The sequence below is a fragment of the Danio rerio genome, chromosome 4 (assembly GCF_049306965.1).
Source record: "Danio rerio strain Tuebingen ecotype United States chromosome 4, GRCz12tu, whole genome shotgun sequence".
Lineage (NCBI taxonomy): Eukaryota > Metazoa > Chordata > Actinopteri > Cypriniformes > Danionidae > Danio > Danio rerio.
Window position 1 is genome coordinate 3,212,405 of NC_133179.1, and position 15,951 is coordinate 3,228,355.

A 15,951-nucleotide genomic window follows, 5' to 3' on the forward strand; every position below is an offset into this window, starting at 1 on the left:
GGAAAGATTGCAAGAGGGAAGTGTTTCTGAGGATAAGGGGAGCAGACGTGTGGACATAAAGCATCAGGGAGACAAGCGGCCTGTCAAAACAAATGCCTAAATCCTCTGTCATGATGTCAGGTCAGCAGAGGTTAATGCAATAAGTGTGAGGGAAAAGATCAGCTGGCATTATGGCATTTTAGGAAAGCTTGATCTTTGTAATGCATTTAAAACCTTTGCCTTTTGAACTATTTATTTTTAACAAAGTCATCACTTTAACAAAAAGCATACTTTATCTGATCTGCAACATCTAATTAATAAGTAAATGCGATAACAATTTTAATATACATTTCTTTTAAAACTATGGTGGTACTTCAGGTATTTGTTTTAATTTATAGAGAGAGAAATTCTATTAAATTTTACTTTACAATAATGTTGCAATAGTTAATGTAATCACTAGCATGATCTGTTTATGAAAAATAATTGTACAGCATTTATTAATCATACTTCCACACTTAACTAATGCATTCTTAAACATTAAATTACACAAGAAACAGATCTATGAGCTAAAGCGTAAGTAGTTTTTTTGAATTTAGGTGATCGTTTATTTAAACTATTTATAGTTATCTACATTATGGGGGCGTCACGGTGGCACAGAGGGTAGCACAATCGTCTCACAGCAAGAGGGTTGCTGATTTGAGCCCTGATTGGGTCAGTTGGCGTTAATGTGTGGAGTTTGCATGTTCTCCCCGTGTTGGAGTAGGTTTCCATCGGGTGCTCCGGTTTACATGTGGTATACGTGAATTGGGCAAGCTAAATCTTCAGTGGTGTATGTGTGTGAATGGTGTATGGATGTTTCCCAGAGATGGGTTGCGGCTGGAAGTGCATCCCCTGCGTAAAACATATGCTGGATAAGTTGACGGTTCATTCCGATGTGGCGACCCCACATTAATAACCAAGCCGAAAAGAAAATGAATGAATGGATGAGAGTTGTGTCAGCATATTAGATGTGGGCCAAATAAATTATTTTTAGGGAGTGCACCCTAAAGGTTACTGTGGTCATCTCCTCAGGTATCCTCTTTTAAAATGTGGTTGTCTCAAGTACGTTATTTCCCTAAACAAACTCACTTATGACAAACATCAAAGTCTGATGATATTTGGCAGTTATGGATACCTTTTAGTTCTTAGCCTGATTGTAATAATTAGTTTACTTGTTTGTATTTATGCTGTTATTTCTTACTGTATAGCTGAGACTGTATTTGTATGTGCAATAAAATAACCTATGATTAATAAAATAATAATAAAAAAACGCATAACAACTAAAGCAACACTCTACACAAAATAACATCCATAAAAAACATTAAAACAAAAACCAAGAGGTTATTTAGAGCCGGTTTCATGTACTCTTGTACATTCAGTCCCACTGGAAAGCCAAAGTTATACTTGAGAAAGGAATAATTGTACACAGACGCTGGCCCAATGTGGAGGTGTTTACACTTAAACCTATTTGCAAGTCCCGAAACATTTTAAAAGCCGCCTGAAACATCTCGCCCGGCCCGTGATAAATAATCAGACACTCTGTGCTCATAGAAAAGCTGAAATATAACTCTGCCTTGTGTGGGGGAACCAAACGTGTGAGTCCAAAACGCATTACAGGTGGAGCGATGGAGGATTAAGTCTGGGAGAAGATTCAATTTTCCCTCCTAGTACATCAGCTCTAGCATAAACCCCGGCTTGGCACAAGACGACAAGTATAAAAGCATAATTTCACCTCCAACCCTGTTCTCTAGGCACGCTCCTGTGGTTGGATGTGAATGGAGAATGTTCTCTATGCAGAAAGGCATCCTCTGGGATGGAACTGTGGGATAGTGTCACAGACTGCAATGGTTTTTAGCTATCTGAACATTAACGTGAATCATCTGAAACATGCATTGTGTCAGCGAGTGTGCTGTTAGTTCTGAGAGTCATGCTTGTTTAATGTTCAGTGAAAAGAGGAAGTTGATCATACCCTCAGACGTCACAGATGACGGGAAGAGGGAGAAGAACTGCCAATCAGCCAAAACAAGCAATTCACAGTCACAGACTTTCATGATGTTACAAGAGGCGGTTGCTGAGTCGAATCAAGAAGGTTTCAGATTAAAAAAATAAGAGTGGTAATGTTGCAACGTTCTTCAATGACAAAAACACAGAAGACATTAAAGTAAAAAACACATTCATAAGTCCAAAGCACTTAAAACGTAAGTGAAAAAATGAAAAAGCCTTTATTAACATGACCATTACTTTGAGATATAATTAATAATAATAATTACATTTATATAGCACATTTCTGGACACTTAAAGCACTTTTCACATGTTTTTTTTTTTTTAATCCACCACCAGCGTGCAGCATCCACCTGGATGATGCAACGGCAGCTATATTGCGCCAGCCCGCACACCACACACCAGCTGATTGGTTATGAAGCTAATTATGATATGGTGATGGTTAGGAAGCCATGGACAGAGGCCAGTCGGCAAATGTTGCCAGGATCCCAGGGTTAGACTCCTACTCTTTTTTTGAAGGACATCCTGGGATTTCTAACAACCACAGAGAGTCAGGACCGCAGTTTAATGTTTTATCGAAAAGATGGTGTTAACTGAGCACTATAGAGTCCCCATCAATATACTGGGGCGTTAGGACCCACACAGACCACAAGTTAAACACCCCCTGCTGGTCTCACTAACACCACTTCTGGCAGCAACCTAGCTTTCCCATGTTTTCCATGAATTTTTTCACTTACTTTTCGAGTGCCTTGGACTTATGAATTTGCTGCTTATCTTTATGAATCCCTTATCCAAAGAGCACCAATATATTAATTACATCTAAATGTACTTCTTTGTTTGATCTAAGACATTACAGTAATTTCACTCACTGTAAAACCCTCATGATGCATTCAATCTCTCAATACCATAGGTGTCAAATCCAGTTCCTGGAGGGCCGCAGCTCTGCACAGTTTAGTTCCAACCCTGTATGTTTCAAACAAGCCTGAAGAACTCAATTAGTTTGATCAGTGGTGTTTAATTAGGGTTGGAACTAAACTGTGCAGAGCTGCAGCCCTCCAGGAACTGGATTTGACACCTGTGCTCTATACTATCGCCATAATTTAAGAATCTTTGTTTCATTAAACAATTTCCCCCCCCGAATAAAAACCATTCTGTATTTTCATTTAAAGTGTGAAATTATTAGAAATTTCTAAACTGAACTTAAACCACATAAAAATTCCTTATATATCGATATTGGTTAGACATTATAATTGATGATGTCATAGTCTTACTTCTAGGTTAAAACAAACCTAAATGCACTGCATAATGAGGGTTCATATCAATGTTGATTGCGGTGTAAGGATTGCAAAAATAAAACAAAGTCAAAACTGTTTTAAATATGTGATCCTGGACTGCTCTGGAACAAATGATCCATGCAATTTGGTATTTCTCTAAAGAAAATCAATGCTTTGTCTGGCAACACCTCGGCAACCATCCAACACACCCTAGGAACCACTAAGCAATCCTCTGCCAACCACTCAGAATCTCTTGGCAAATCTTTCATCAAAAGCACAATAACTTTCTCACCTCGAAAATGATTTTGACCATTGATGACATCATCCATGCCTATTATTGTTAAGCTCCACCCATTCATCTGAATATCAGACAGATAAGATCAAACCCCATAGATCTGTCAAATTATAGAAGGTGATGAGCAAGAAAGTGTGTGAACTACTTAATATGTGAGAATTTAAAGAGAAAGTTTTGTAAAAAATGTAATCACATGATCGTTTATTTTCCCTCTTGTGGTTTTAAATCTATATTTAGAGTTTCAGTCTTCTGTTGAGCACAAAAAAATATATTTTGAAGATATGCTGGCACATATTGACTTCCCTAGTAGGAAAATATGATCTGAACAAATCAAGGGTGAGTAAAACCTTGCAGAATTTTAATTTTGGGTGAACTATCCCTTTAAACAAACCACTGAATTTGTAAAAAAACAAACAAACAAACAAACAAAAACAATACATGTCAATTACATTTATTATTTGCCTCATAACTAACTAAACGTTAAATGGCAGAATTGAAAACTGAATTTGTTTTATCTTTTGTTGCATACTTTATAAACCAGAGCTTGATGTGTTTTGAACCACAAAACTAGATAAACACAAAGATCAAATAAATAAAACTATATCTATTTATCCATTACAGCTGAATTTGTTTAGTTCAGCTGTTGCATAGAAACCACAGCTTGACATGTTTTGGTACAACAGATCTGACCCAAAAACGTGCTCAGAGACTCTTCGCTGGGCCAAAAATCTGAATTTTTTTGGAAGAACAGCCGGTCCTAGAATGGTAGATGAAAACCGCTGAAGCAAAAAAAATAATAAGCCTATTGTAAACACAAGTGCATGCTTTTTAATACCTCCCAATTACATTGATTCATAATCACAACAATCTTTAATAGAGGGTCATAGCATAGTGAGCCCTCATTACTGACCTCTGAAAGAAATCACTGCAGCGGTTCTGAAGTTCATCTCAGTGTTTCCTCGCTTACGGTCAAGGTGACCTTCGATCCCGACATCCAACAGATGCTCAAAATACAGCAAACCTGACAACGTGAAGAGCGCTCTGAACCCACTCCAACATCACAAGTGTAACTGAGGACAAATATGAGCATGAGGCTCTTTATCATCCCGCTTCAATTAATTATTTATGAGGCTCGACGAGAATCAGGGCTATTGGCAAACACTCAATATATGTGTGTGTATACACTGGCCTCAAGTGCTGGATGAATGCGTCCTCATTTTCGGGCTGTTGAAGCAGGTGAGCGGTTGATTTCAGAGTGTATGCTAATAGCCCGCATGGTTGGTGGTTGGGCTTTGATGTTGAGGACGGCGCACTCGCGACAGGAATGTGTAGCTGCGCTGTTTTTGGAAGCAAGAGAGCAAAACCGCTTCAATTAAAACTGCATTCTGGATGGTTCCTTAATCAGCCTGACAACTCATAAACACACTCCCCTCCTCAACACACATGCTGAATCGCTTCAGCATCATAAGTGCTCTTTAAATGGGTTTTCAACAGCTCAGCCTGTGTGTCTCTGTGGAATCTGACTCAAACATGTCCTGTGTGCGACCCCAGATATAAGGAAAATAAAGCAAATGTGGGTAAATAGAGGTACAGTCTGTCAGTTCACACATGACCATCCTTCATGTAATTAGTAGTGCTACTTAACACTTTAAAAATCTATCTATCTATCTATCTATCTATCTATCTATCTATCTATCTATCTATCTATCTATCTATCTATCTATCTATCTATCTATCTATCTATCTATCTATCTATCTATCTATCTATCATCTATCTATCTATCATCTATCTATCAACTAGCTAGTACAACCAATTAGCCAACTTAACTAACTTGTCAAACAAATCTGAATCAATCTACTAAAACAACAAAAGCAACTCTACTAACAAAATGAACAATCTACTGTACCAACTCTCAAAACAATCCATTTACCAACCACCCAACCAACCAACCAACCAACCAACCAATCTAACAACAAAAAATAAATCCCCTCACCAACCAATCTATCCACCGACCAACTAATGAACCAGTTAGTCTACATACAAACCAATCTACCAAAACCCAATAAACCAATCTTCCAATCAACAAATTAATCCACCAACTAGCAAACAAACCAAATTATCATCTATAACCTACCTACCTATCGACAAAACAAGTACAAATAAACATGTCAACCCAACCGATCTACCAAGTAACAGATAAATCAGCCAACCAACAACCCATGACTTCAGTAACCAATTAATCTACAAACTAACCAACAAGTAAATCTCCCAACCAACTAACTAACCTGCCACAATTCTACTAACCAAACAATCAATCTACAAATTAACCAAAAAGTAAATCTATCAACCAACAAACTAACTTGCCACAATTCTACCAACCAAACAATTAATCTACAAACTAACCAACAAGTAAATCTACAAACCAACTAACCACAATTCTACTAACCGAAAAATCAATCTACAAACTGACCAACAAGTAAATCTACCAACCACTTTGCCACAATTCTACCAACCCAACAATCAATTTTGCAACCAACCAACAAACCATTCTGACAAAACAACCAATCTACCGTCTAATCTACCAAAGTACTAAACTTTTAGTTCTTCCAATCTCACCAAATGCATCAACCATTCATTCAGACAAGACTTTGACAAACTAGCAAGCTAAACTCCAACTTAAATGCAAAATGTAGCATTTTGTAATTGCAAGGAAGCACTATTTATAAAAGCATCTGAAATATGTATAGTAAAATGTAATACTATGCCTTTAAACAAACCACTGAAACTGTAAGTTACTATACGTTAACTCTTTGCCACATAATCATCTAAAATATAAATTACTAAACTGAAATTGAATTTTCTTTTATTCCACATTGAAATTGATCCAGAAATCTAGAAATTGATGTGTTTTTGTCCACAAAATTGATAGAAAGGTATATGTTTTGGCATAATGGATCTGATCCAAGCTAAATATCTATAGTTAAATTTAAACAAATCAATCAAGCCCAGTTCAACCAAATCAGGATTAAAACACAGTCCGACTAAACACCTCCAGTAAACCTATGAACAGCTTGTTTGCTCGGCTGTCACACGATGACTCGATTGACCCAAAACACTTCCCTCTCTCCAGAATGCTCGTTAACTTCCTTCACTTTCCCCAATAATGCCAAATGAAACTATTTGTCATGTGTTTGACACAGGGGGCTTACTTGCGACGTAATTTGGTGCGTGTTTGTCCAAAGTCTGCCAGGAAAAACAGTGGAAGTCCACCTCAGCAGAGGGAATGGGGACCGGAGCACAAAAGTGTGCTTTCACGGAGCCGAGCCTTGGGGGAAGTGGGGGGCCCGAGAGATGACTGTAGACTTTCAGGTTTTTCCCCCACCTTGCAGACATGTTTTTATAAACACAAGGAATGCGTCAAGAAGGCACAGTCCAAGTACCTTCCTCTCTTTTTATTACAAGCGTCAATCCATCATCCACCAATCAAAGATGGCACTCAGTCAGGCCACGCCTTCTTTCTGAGTGGAATGGAAACACAACCTGCAGCGTTTGCTACTGTATCCACCACTGCAGCAGGAGGGAATTGTGGGAAAGATCTACTTTAACAGAGGATGTGAAATCATGAGATGGATTCCAAGCATTGTTAATCTTTCCATCAGTCTCTCTCTCTTGCTCATTTCTGCTTCTGTGATGAGGCTCGGCTGAATAACTGCACGGCCTCAAACTCAACCCATGACGCATCTGGGGAGATTTATATGTCCGGAGTGTTCGGCCTCCACATTTGTCTGGAATGACGCTGTATGTCGCCAACTATTAAAACTCACTGAGTCAACACTTAGTCGCTTAGAGCTCAAAGAGCGAGGCTCATGAAAACTGTCAAGAACACGTCCAAGATGCATTTAGTCTAAATAGAAAACATGCATAAATAAAAGATTCATATTAATTTATCTATACAGCCTTTTATGCATGAAAACTGAGAGCATCTTCCTCTCTATTACCATAATGTAGTGCAATTCTCAACCATGTTCCTGTAGGACCACCAGCTCTGCACATTTTCTATGTCATCTAAACACACCTGACTTACTGTAGATTATCAGCTCAGAGACTGAAAGACCTTTAATGGGTGTGACAGACGAAGGAGGCATCCAAAACATGCAGTGTTGATGGTACTCCAGGAACGTGGTTGAGAAACACTGATGTAATGCATATTTCTGTTAATGGCCCTTTTTTTAATTTGCTACTAATAATAGTAATTATTAATAAATAATTAATTCTATTAATTATAATAATTATAATAATAATAAAATTATTAATTTTAATAATAATTAATTTGTAATAATACTAAATATTCCTATTAATAATTATTATTAATAATATGAACAATAGTATTATTGATAATATTAATGCATGATTTAACACTATAAATGTTTAATATAAATTGATTTATGTTTTTATTTATATGTGCTGATTAAAATTACTTGCTAATATTACTAATTTAGGACACTATTTCACTTGAATGAACCGAATGCTGTATAATAAATGTAATCATGCATAAATAGTATGCTAATTACAAACATAAATAAATAAACCTTAATCAACCTCAGTTAAAAATCATTCATTGGTAATTTTGAGTGGCTGATACATGTTCTAGATGTGCTTTCTAGCTTTACACTTTAAATTTAATGAGCTCAGCCATCACAATCACAAAGCATAAAAACTGAAAGCTGACAGAGAAAGCAGCTTGGGTACTGTCATGATAAATTTCAGCGACGAGAAGCAGAAGTTTCACATTGAAGACTGTAATGTTTGAATTCAGACTAAGTCAGTTCTGTTTACTAGAAGACACATGATGTCATTCCACTGAGGCGTCCAGAGAGCTTCAAGTTTATTTGTATACCGCTTTTCACAATGATTATTGTTTACAAAAGGTGCACATTACTGCATTCAATTTAATTCAGAAAAGGTAAGGTTGTTAGTTACCATAACTGTATTAGTTACTAATTACTTTAACTAATTAACAAGTAACTTTTAACAGTTCAATTATTATATATAAGCATATAAGCATAGGTAACCTGCAGTTACAGGTGATGTCTATGTGTACATGTTTGCACAACAATGCATAACATTGTTCAGTCTCATGTAAAAGTATTTGTATAGCCTGTCTTATGTGCATAGATAGGTATAGTATAGGCCCCGTTTACACTGGCATTTTAATGTGGCCCAATCCGGATTTTATGCTCATTTGTGACACAGATCGGATCTGTTCTATGACCGTGTAAACACGAAAAAACGCATGCATTCAGATATTCAGAGATCGCTTTCAGGTCTCCTTCATTTGTGGAAATAAATCAGATATAAATCAGATATGTGAAAAGAGAACTATCATGTACACAGACAGATTTATTAAGGCATTTCGTTTTGTACGTTATTAAACTTGCGACAATGTGGTGCTTTTCAGCGGTTAAATGATGTAGAAGGAAGAGCGTGTGTGGAGACGCCAACGTGGTAAACAACAACAACTGAGGAATCATAAGGGAGGAAAGTGGCCAGTCGCCACAACTTGCTCCCACCAGACTTGAGATCTCTCTCGTACCCACAATGTTCTCTGAATGGTGGAGGGCACCACATATAAACCATAGGTGCAAGCGGCGATGACGGCCCTTTCCCTCCTCCCCAGCTTAAAAATCATTTTAAAATTGGGTGAACTCTGCATATTTCGCAAGACTACTTCTTCCATTGTGGCTAGTGTGGTGCAGATGCTAAAACCCGCCTTTACACATGCACGACATCGTAAATTGCATAGCAAGTGTAAACACATGAATCAGATATCGGTCACAATTAAAAGAATGTGTAAACGGACAGGCAAATAAATCTGATATAAGCAACAAATTGGAATTGGACATTAAGACCAGACAGTGTAAAAGGGGCCTTAGATATGAATAGTCTTTTTTAAAATAGCTCTTATGTCCAGTGTTGTGTTTATGATTAATTTATGTAGCACTGTGGCCTGCGAGACATGACATTTAGTTCCTCTGTATGTCCACACATGTAGTGGAATGATAATGAAGCTTGACTTGACTTGATGTTCAATAAAGTGTGTTGGTCCTATTGAGACCTACGATCTATTGGTCATTGCTGCACGTGCATGACTCTCCCTTCACATTCATTAAAATAAACGCACTGATGTTAATCATAAATCTTTCTTTTTACATGTTTTGCAAAAGCTGGATGGTATGCAAAAGAAGCGCCGTGCTTTGATTAGCGATGGCGAAGAGCTGCTATCATCCTCCGAGGACTCCAGACGAGCACCAGCGACCGTCTTTGATGATCATACAGACTCATAAAAGCACATGCTGTATCATAGGTGCGAAGCTCGGAAACACAAGACAAGCCTTGAGAGAAATTCATTTAAATAGCTGTGAGCTTGTGCGACGGCGTAATCCTGAAATATGACTTTCATCAGCTGATGAGCGCGGGGTTTTCACAGGGACACGACGAGCTGACTCACTGTAATTGGGTTACGGAGTTTCTCGCTAAAACTGATTGTGCGTGTCCTACCGGCTGATGGATGGAAACGCTGCGCCGAGAGCACATTTTAATACCCCGGATTTTCAAACCCACTTACTGTTCTCAGTCTTTCTTCAGAAGACAATACCCGTAACACAATTACTGTAGGATAAAATTTGCCTGGGACCTAAAATAACTCCCACAAAGAGACCTGCTTCCAAGTAACTGTCTCGCCTGTCCTCACTCGTGCAGGTGTAATTTCTCAGTTAATGCATACTAATGAAGAAAACGGCCTAAAAAAACGGACTAAACAGATTATGTGGACGCTTCAGGAATATCCGCAGAGATTTAAGATTCTTCACATGGACAATAATGAGAAAAATGTAACACAATATACGCAGCAAAAAGCAGCTGCTTCAAAATATGAACACTGTCAAGTCTGGCATACAAATTAATAGCTAGAAAAGGCTCTTGCATGTATAAATATGCATATTTGATGCATCTGGATTTAAATTTTTTTATAATATTCCAAATAAACGACAACGTAGTGGGTAGCGATGTCGCCTCACAGCAAGAAGGTTGCTGGTTAGAGCCTCAGCTGGGTCAGTTGGCATATCTGTGCGGAGATCTGGGAAGATCATTTCACCATTAAGAGACAGAGAAAGTAAAGGTTCTGGAAATAAACATTACTCGAATAATGTTAGATGTTTTAGATGAGTAATAGATTCTGATAAATTAATGCACCTTAAAACTTTTAAGATGTTTAGATCAGAGGTGTCCAAACTCGGTCCTGAAGGGCAAGTGTCCTGCCAATTTTAGCTCTGACTTGCTTCAACACACCTGCAAGAATGTTTCTAGAAAGCCTAGTAGAAGCTTAAATAGCTGGCTCAGGTGTTTCTGATTGAGGTTGGAACTAAACTTTGCAGGACACTGGCCCTCCAGGACTGAGTTTGGGCACCTCTGGTTTAGATGCTGGAAAGGATCATTTCACCACTGAGAAACAGAGAAACCAAAGGTCCTGGAAATAACTGTTCCTATGCAGATTTGAAATGACACAGCCGGTTTAAAGCAGGGGTGTTAAATTTAGGTTCTGATCTGCCCTGCACAGATCAGTTCCAACCCTGCTTCAACACTCTAAAGACTTTTCTCCCCAAAGACTTCCAATCATATGCACGCGAATGCGTCAGACCGGAAACGCAGGGTCATGCATCAAGTTACTCAGGTCGCTGCGGTGCAAAGTTCAAGCTCGGTGAACTCTGACCTGCAAAATCGCATCACTTGACTGGGTGAGAAACATGAACCTCAAAACATGACCTCTCTGGACAGAAACTTAAAAGAAGTTTTTCGCAGCGCCGCACGACAGAATTTCGCATGCTTAAACTCTAGTGTGACCACAGCTTTACCTTTAGATTTCAAACAAGCCTAAAGGAGTCAATTAATTTGATCAGGTCTGTTTAATTAGGGTTGGAACTAAGCTGTGTAAGAGCTGTGATCCTTCAGAAACTGAGTTTGACATCTGTGGTTTAAAGGGTTAAAAGTGAACTCAACTGTTCACCAAGGCTCCCTCCAGCAATAAAATATGTCATGAGCCTTTCCTGTGACTAAATCTGTACAATTTGTAGAATCTGCACATAAGGAGAAAATAAATCTGCAACAGATTTCAGAAGTCAGCTTTATTATCTCTATGCCAGTGTTGCAGTGCGAGTTACACCAGTTTAACACTAAAGAGTTTAAATCCCTACCCCTAAATAAGCAATACTAAAAGATGAGCTTATTCCTGTGCTTAAGACATAAGCGTGACACAGCTGTTCGTGTAGATGTTTGCGTGCTCTGATCTCTCCATCTCCAAGGCTGTATTCACACTCTCAGGAGAGAAGAAGAGCGGCTTTTAAGTCCAGACTTCTCTTTTATCATATGCCTGGCTGAACAACTGTGCTCCTCTAATCGTTTCCAGAAGACACAGGGCTTGTTTGTGAGGAAAATGCCCCGTTTCCTGATCTTTTCTTTTGCTTTAATAAGGAAGTGGATTTGGCCACCTGTTCTAAGAGTGAATCTACAGAGGAGAACAAAAGCTGAAAATCTCATTTCATTGTCCTTTTTTTTCTCTCTCTTTCTGTTATTGTGAATGGTTGTGGATTTCAGGGTGAATATATGTGGAATTTTAGGACATTTTCATTTTCCTAGATTTGTGTAAATGGATAGTTTTGACCATAGTTGCATGTTCAAATGCTCAACGGAACAACAGTCATTTTTACTACACTGCTGTCTGATAAATTTGCCCTAAAACTAGAACCTTTTTTTAATGTTTTGAGCGTGGTTTTGAGTATATTTGATTTCATTACGTAAAACTAAAATACGTAAAAATAAAGTAACCAATAAAAATGTCAACTAAACTGTTGCCTTTAAAAGTTCCATCATTTGTGTTTTTTATCCAAACATTCATGTATCAAAACACATTTATTTGAGAAACAATATGGCACGATATACAAGTCTTGCTTTCTGTTTAGAAAAATTAAACTCAAAATTAAGAACACTTATACCAGGGGTGCCCAAACTTTTTCCTATAAAGGGCCAAAAACCTCTGTTGAGGGCTGTGGGCTGAATATATACCAAATCGTGTTACAATAAATTTGCCAAGGGGAATTTCCTCATTCATATGGTCATATTTAAAAAAAAAAACCTAGAAAATGTTGCATTAAATCCCATTGACTAACACAGCTTAATTTTTAACATTATATAAGGAATTTATTACAGTAAAAATATAAACAATTCCATTAATAACACATTGGCGAAAACACTGGTCGAGCTGCTTGCAGATGACTTGTACATTGTCCTCTATCCATCTCCTCTTAAAAGTCTTCATTTACAACATAACTGAATCATTTCATTTCAATCTGCTTTTTTGTTGCTCAGCAATAAACATGATGAACCACCAACTTATCCAGCATATGGTTTACACAGCCAGCTGCAACCCATCACTGGGAAACATCCATACACTCTCATTCACACACATACACTACGGATAGTTTAGCTTAACCAATTTACCGATGCCACATGTCTTTGGATTTGTGGGGGAAACCGGAGCACCCGGAGGAAACCCATGCAAACACGAGGAGAACATGCAAACTCCACACAAAAAAGTCAACTGACCCAGCCAAGGCTCGAATCTAGCGACTTCTTGCTGTGAGGCAACACTGCTACCCACTGCACCAACACGATGCACTTTAAAATGTCATTTAATTAAATTTTTCTGACATAACTGGTAGATAGTTTTTGTTTTATGGAAGGAAAGAAACAACACAAATATTTAAAATGTTTAAATCAAGACATAATTATTTAAAAGTATTAAATAAAACAAAATTAAGATACTAATAAAAGAAAATGAAGATAATCATTTACGATATCTATTAGGTCTATGCCGAAAACAAAAGAAAAAAATGTATTTGGAAAAATAAAAGATTCAAATGCAAACGTAACTTTATTTTTCTGATCTTATTGATAAATGTAAATATTGAACTTATTTTGATGAAAGCGAGACGTAGCATGTTTAGTCATTTTGATTTAAGAATGTTTAAGTTTTTGTATTATAAACAGTCAAAACATGCTCAGTTTTTCTCAGGGTATTAGAGCAATCCGATGTTTTACAGACAGCTTTGGACGTCAATAATACACAGCCGAACTCAGCAGGTTCTATCGCCTCAAATATTCTGACCACAACCTGGCACTCTTGTTATGAAACATTATTTGGCTGCTTGCATCACATCCTGTGGATAGTGGTAGAATTCCAGGAAATTCATACATCTAAACCCTGTTTGTGTTCGCATACTCCCATTCATTTGCTAGATTACACTTCCTCATGACCAAGAAAAATGCATAAATCAACAGATTAAAAACAATCTCTTCGGAGAACAGTACAGAAATACATCTGAGAGTCATAGATTTTTATTATGAATGCTAAATTATCTTAAATTATGTGCTCTTGGCTCCTGATAATCTTTCCAAGCAGTTAACTCAAACAAACCATCCATGAACTGGCTGTTCTGGAGCCCAAACACAATAAAAACACTGCTGATAGAGGCATAGCTAATGTTCAGACTTTACTGAGTGTGTGATTTGAACAAATCATTACCATTTATTAATCACACTATCACATAACCAGTGATATCAAAACAGGCTAAACCAAAACCTACTTTCTAAAGTTTCTGGCATTTTAAAAGCATCTCTGAAAACTAAAATAAACACAAATGATTCTCTTAAAATATAATAAACTAATTATTTAAAAATATCTGTATATAAAACATACACTTTTAATGTTTAATATTTTATGCATGCAAACATGAAATAAAAAAAATAAATAGCAAATCAAACACTTAACAACAACCCACATTAACCCAGCAACCACTCTGAACACACTAGACACCACCTAGCAACAACCCAGTACACCCTAGCAACTATTTAGAGTACCTTATTATACAGCTGTCTGAAATGCTTGATTTTGATTAGTCAGTGGTGATATTCCAAGGTATGTTATTCCCAGATACCAACCGCTGAATAACACAGCCCTTAAATAATCTTGACCATTTGTTAATATTTGTTTTCAATTCAATTCTTTTTAACGTTCTATGACAAGTAGCCATGTAATAAGTGGGATAAAACAAATCCAGCTGGGTGTTATTGCACAATAAAGCAACAGCTGCTGATAAACGTGCTTTATTCTGTGATAACAACCGCCTGGATGTACTTTATCTCTTACTTAGCAACTATACTGGAGCCTCCAGGCAACTCTTTTGAATGTTTTATGCACAAGTACTTGTCATTTTCTCCAAGAAACTATGACAAATAAAGTATATCCTCATTCATCTTGACAAACCTGGAGTAATCGCTCACACTGAAGTTCTGGAACTGCTAAAATGACTTCCTAAGATCACACTCATTTCCTGTCTTGCAGCCCTTTTTGGCACCATCTAGTGGCTGAATAGGTTGGTGTATGCTCAATTCAGTGGTTTTAGATTGTCAGATTACCCTTTAATTAAATAATTAAGAATTTTTACAGATCAATGCAATTATATGTGTCAATTTTTTGTATGTTTTGTGACAAATAGCTGTTTGATAAGTGGGATAAAGTACATGCAGACGGGTGTTATCACAGAATAAAGCAACAGCTACTGATTAACTTGTCCTGCTTTAGTTGTGCCATCAACTATCTGGATGTTCTTTATCTATTACTTGCAGCTCCAGCCAATCCCTTTGGAGGTTTTTACGCACAAGTTTTAGTCATTTTCTCCAGAAACTATAAAAAATAAAGCATATCCTCATTCATCTGGACAAAACTGGAATAATCGCTCACACGGAAGTTCTGGAACTGCTAAAATGACGTCCTAAGATCACACTCATTTCCTGTCACAAATCTGTCTTGCAGCACCATCTAGTGGCTGAATAATGTGTACGTGGTTGCATGCTCCATTCAGTGATTTTAGTTTGTCAGATTTGCCTTTAATTATATAATTAAGATTTTTTACAGCTCAATACAAAAATAAGTATCAATTTGTTATATATATTTTGTGAAAAGCAGCTGTTTAATAAGTGGGATAAAGTACATGCAGACGGGTGTTATCATAGAACAAAAGCAACAGCGACTGATAAACTTGTCGTGCTTAATTCTGCGATAACAATTGTCTGGATGTACTTAGCAGCTTCCGACCAATCCCTTGGATGTTTTTACGCACAAGTACTTGTTATTTTCTCCAGAAAGTATAAAAAATAAAGCATATCCACATTCATCTGGACAAAGCTGGAGTAATTGCTCACACCGAAGTTCTGGAACTGCTAAAATGACTTCCTAAGATCTCACTCAT

At 37.3% G+C, this 15,951-nt stretch overlaps 1 protein-coding gene across 1 annotated transcript in view; it reads right to left on the reverse strand.

The window, feature by feature from the left end:
* Nucleotides 1-3,930: 3,930 nt before the first annotated feature.
* Nucleotides 3,931-15,951, reverse strand: part of aebp2 (AE binding protein 2) — a 70,731-nt gene continuing 58,710 nt past the window's right edge. Inside the window, exons 9-10 of the mRNA XM_073945889.1 lie at nt 4,499-4,925; nt 3,931-4,367 (exon numbers count right to left, since the gene is read on the reverse strand). The gene's annotated coding sequence lies outside the window, so the exon portion shown is untranslated. The remainder of the gene's footprint in view (nt 4,368-4,498; nt 4,926-15,951) is intronic.